The 5,085-nt window shown below is 49.2% G+C and overlaps 1 pseudogene; it reads right to left on the reverse strand.

Moving 5' to 3' along the window:
• Window positions 1-1,499: 1,499 nt before the first annotated feature.
• Window positions 1,500-2,574, reverse strand: LOC102498754 (glyceraldehyde-3-phosphate dehydrogenase-like; annotated as a pseudogene).
• Between the last annotated feature and the right edge of the window lie 2,511 nt (window positions 2,575-5,085).

Below are 5,085 nucleotides of genomic sequence, written 5' to 3' on the forward strand. Positions count from 1 at the left end.
CACTCTTTCTTGCTGCAGTCGGGCTTGTCAGAAGAGAGATTTCTTTTCCATAGTAATTTCACTTCTGTCCTCTTTGAAGTAAGACAAGCTCTGGACTAAAATAATGGTTCTGCAGCTTCCTTGGGTGAATTATTCAGGAGAGTATTTAATTATTTTGGTTGATTTATGCCCTGCTTCACTCCATAAAGAATTCAATGTGGCCTCTTCTAGAGAAACAAGTGGGAAACCCAGCCAATTCATACCTTTATGTTGCTAATAGTTATTGATTACTTACTGCATGCCCTTGTACACGGGTCACTTGAATACTTTTCACAGCCACAGGAGGTGGACTCTGTCATCTCTGCTTTCTAGATGAGGAAACAGGCTGAACGAGTGGCTGAATAATCTATCCTGGGTGACCCAAGTAAGAGGAGGCAGTGCCAGGATTGGCACCAGGCAATCCGGTGCTCCAGAATCTTAGTGCCTCCCCTACTGAGTTTAATGCCTCCTCTTTCCGTTTTTATTTTCCTGAGCACTTAGTTCAGAAGCAGACTTGCATTGTACGTGAGTTTGGGTGTTGTAGTCTGAATGCCAGAGCTTGAAAGTAGGCTCCCATAAGCATGTTTCTTCAACTATAAAATAATAATAATATAACCTCTTGGTAGGGTTGCTGTGAGGATTAAAGAGGATATAAAACGCAGTGCTTGGCTCAAAAAAGCTCAACAAATGGTAGCTATGTTCTTGTTATTATCAGTCGGAGAGTACGCACTCCACAACCCCTTCTAAGAGGGCAGCAGCTTATTCATGAAGCCTCTGAACCTCTGCAGGCAGCTCTCTGCTTGAACCCATCCAAGTTTCTTTCACCTGCCCTTTAGTTTCAGCTCAAGCCTCCCTTTCCCCTCTTGCCTAAGAAGTTTTGCAAAGTCAGTGCAGTCTTCAGGAGCTTCTTTCCTGGAGTCCTTCTCCACTTGCATATCTGACTGATGGGCGCCGTAGGGTCAAGTTTAGTGACCTCCTGATTTCCGCAGCCACCCAGAGAGGAGGCAGAGAGGAAATAAAGGAGGTCCTATCGTTATTCCCATTTTGCAGATGAGAAAACAAACTTAGTCCATAAATGGCTGTCATATCCAGGTTTTTTGACAGATAATGTGGAAAGTGTGTGTGTGTGTGTGTGTGTGTGTGTGTGTGCATGCACATGCACGCGTGCAAAGTTGGCATGGTCATGTGTGTAGCCTAGAAATTGAGAGCATGAACATATCAGATGACTAAATTCTAGACTCCGGTAAGTATTCGTCACATGGCACCACTTTGGACAAACTACACGAACTCTCTGAACCAGTTTCTTCATCAGTAAGTTGGGTGCCATAACACAGATTACCTTGTAGGGTTATTATTATTATTTTTTTTTGACTGATACAGTGTACTTTATTGATGGTTCGTGACAAGGAGGGCTCCTCAGCCTCTCCCTTCTGCAGGGGTCTGGGATGGAAACTGTCAAGGAGGGGAGCTTCTCCGTGGGGACTGAGCAGGAGCAGGGCCTCCCCAGCAGCTGAGGGCCTCTTCCTCGTGCTCACGCTGGGGCTGGTGGTCAGGGCCTCTACTCCTTGGAGGCCATGTGGACCATGAGGTCCACCACCCTGTTGCTGTAGCCAAATTCATTGTCATACCAGAAAATGAGCTTGACAAAGTGGTCATTGAGGGCAATGCCAGCCCCAGCATCGAAGGTGGAGGAGTGGGTGTCTCTGTTGAAGTTGCAGGAGATGACCTGGTCCTCAGTGTAGCCCAGGATGCCCTTCAGGGGGCCCTGCAACACCTGCTTCACCACCTTCTTGATGTCATCATATTTGGCAGCTTTCTCCAGGTGGCAGGTCAGGTCCATGACCGACACGTTGGGGGTGGGGACATGGAAGGCCATGCCAGTGAGCTTCCCGTTCAGCTCTGGGATGACCTTGCCCACAGCCTTGGCAGCTCCATCGATGCTGGGATGATGTTCTGGGCAGCCCCATGGCCATCACGCCACAGCTTCCCTGAGGGGCTGTCCACAGTCTTCTGGGTGGCAGTGATGGCATGGACTGTGGTCATGAGTCCCTCCGTGATGCCAAAGTTGTTGTGGATGACCTTGGCCAGAGGGCCAAGCAGTTGGTGGTGCAGGAGGCACTGCTGACAATCTTCAGGGAGTTGTTGTACTTCTCGTGGTTCACACCCATCACAAACATGGGGGCGTCAGCAGAAGGGGCAGAGAAGATAACCCTTTTGCCCCCCTCTTCAAGTGAGCCCCAGGCTTCTCCTGGAGGTGAAGACACCAGTGGACTCCACAACATACTCAGCACCAGCATCACCCCCTCTGATGTTGGCGGGATCTCGCTCCTGGAAGATGGTGATGGACTTCCCCTCGATGACAGGCTTCCCGTTCTCGGCCTTGATGGTGCCATTGAACTTGCCATGGGTGGAATCATAATGGAACACGTAGACCATGTAGTTCAAGTCAATGAAGGGGTCATTGATGGCCACGACATCCGCTTTGTCAGAGTTGAAGGCAGCCCTGGTGACCAGGCACCCAATACGGCCAAATCCACTTACTCCGACCTTTACCATCGTGTCTCTGGGACGCGGCTGGCACTACACGGGAAGAAGAAGGGGAGGAGCAGAAAGTCTAGGGTTATTATTTTTTTTAATTTGATAGAGGTTGTGTGTACTTGGCAGAGAGAGAAAGTGAGAAAGCACTCTCCCAGGGGATGTGGTCATGCCACAATTCCTTCTCCTCCTTTCTCCTCTTGGGATTTTGGGCATGAACACACACATCCCCAGCGTGTTTTTCAAGCTGCCAAGGCTGGGACTCAAACTATGCAGTTGGCTATGTGGGATCCAGTCTCCATGTGTGTACCGCTCATGTCACCAGTTGGCCCCCTCCTAGAGTTATTGAGAAAAGAAAATGAGATCATGATTGTAAAATGTTCAGCATCATGCCTGGCACAGATTAAAGTACCCAGGACTAGGAGCTGGAATTAACAAATGCAAAGGAGATATCTGAGAGGGGAAACAGTTGTTTGGTTGTTCATCTGCGGTCGTGTCTGAGGGCTATGTGTTTGCACATTGGTGTGTATGTTTGCACACACCTCACCAGCATTGCATGCCGTGCTTTTAATATGAAAGATTGGAGTGCAGGGAGAAAACCTCTTTCACTCTGAATTTCTATGTTTGTTCTGTGTTTGAGCGATAAATAACTGGAATGCAAAGGGTGGGAAATGCCATTAGCAAAACCTGGGGCTGTTTCTGTGTATCTTGGCTTTTTATTTATTTATTTATATTTTTTCTGAGAGAGATTTTTTTCCCTGCATTTTCAGGAGAGACAAAGAGACAGAAAGCGAGAAATCATCCCCCATGGGGGATGGCTACTCCGCAATCCCTTCTCCTCTGTTTTCCTGTTGGGATGTCACGTATGAGCCTGGCATGAGTTTCAAGCTGCCCCAGGTCCGGGACTGGAACTGCGCTCAGCCATGTGGGAGTCTAGCAATGTAACCATTACGCCATCTGCTGGTCCTGTATTTTGACATCTTTGAAAGAACCAATATATGTATCTTCTAGAAATGTAGGCATGTGTCTTTTACGCTGGCATGAAAACATCTTTGTCAACCTGTGTCCTTTAGGATATGCCATGTGTAGGACCAGCAGTTGGCGTAATGGATATGTTGCTGAACTCCCATGTTATCGACCACGGTTCGAGTTCCGGACCTGGTGGCTTAAACTCACATCGGGCACGTGTTTGTGTGTGCCCAAGATCCTAAAAGGAGAATGGGGGGGGGGTGACTTCTCGCTTCCTCTCTCTGTGTCTCTGTCTTTCTGGCGAGCGCATGCACCTTATTAAAAAAAAAAAAGGATATGCCGTGTGTGTGTGTGTGTGTGTGTGTGTGTGTGTGTGTGTGTGTGTATACTGAGACTGAGACTGTGACTTCTGGGAATCCTATGTCTGCAGAGGTGAGTGTACCACTCTTGCCTGTAAATGCCTATGGGTAGGTATTTTGCTGTAAAGATGTGGGATCTGAGAGTGGGGATCTGAGGCCATACATCTATACATAGGTCTGGAGCTGAGTGACGGCCCATGCTCTTCCAAGAATTGATACGTGTTCACACGTAAGAACAATTGTGTGGCAATGTTTACATCTGCAAATGAGGGCAATTATGGAGGCGATGGTATGTGTGATGGGGTGGGTGGGCTGTTGGGGTGTCTGTGGGCCTGGATCTGAGTGTGCGTATTTGTTTTTAGAAGAGGACGCATAGTGACATGTGTCTTTGTGTGGAGAAGGAAGCTGAGGTGTTTCCTTGCGTCCGTATGCTGCAGAGTGTTAGTGTATTCAAGGCTCATCTTTTGAGTTTGAGGGCTCTGTGTCTGTGAGTTTGGGGGCTGTATCTCCTATCTAAATGTTTGGGCCTCCCTGCCTTTGCTGTTACTCATTCTCAGGAGAATTCTGCAAAAGATGAGGTGGACATGGATGGTGTGGCCCAGCAAATCCTGAAGGGAAGGAGGATGTCTGTAGCAATCTCTCTCAGGAGAACTTAGAGAACTACCAAGCCCTCCCACTAACACTGCCCTCCCAGCCCAGCCTCCTTCAGTCCTGAGGCGCTGGTGCACTCTCTGGTTGTTGTGGAACAAGGTGCCTGTGCAGGTGTGTGTGTGTGGATGCCTTGTGCCCGAGCAAATAATGTGAGCAGGTATTCACTGGCATCGGTAAGCCCGCAACTGTACCAGGCATGTGGTTGCATCGACAGATAGAACATGGGGCCATCTCTGCAGATGGTATAACCACGGGTCTCTCTTTTACCTGTGAGTGTGCTGGGCCCCAGGGCAGAGGTGCCCCTTGAGCGAGGGGTGGCAGTGAGAGCTGTGTGAACGCGTGCCTTTGTATGTCAGGATGTCTCTGAGTCTCTCGATCAACAACTTGGAGTTTCTGTGTGTCTGCGTGTCTGTGTGTGTATGTCTCTGGGTCTCTGACTCGCTGTGTGTGTCTCGCTCTCCCTTAGCGGGGAGGGGATTGGTCACGCATGACTCATCTTGAACTGAGCGGGGCTCCAGCGGCAAGGAGGCCGCTGCCGCAGCTGGAGGGGGAG

Source organism: Tupaia chinensis, unplaced genomic scaffold (genome assembly GCF_000334495.1).
Source record: "Tupaia chinensis unplaced genomic scaffold, TupChi_1.0 Scaffold000289_1, whole genome shotgun sequence".
NCBI lineage: Eukaryota > Metazoa > Chordata > Mammalia > Scandentia > Tupaiidae > Tupaia > Tupaia belangeri.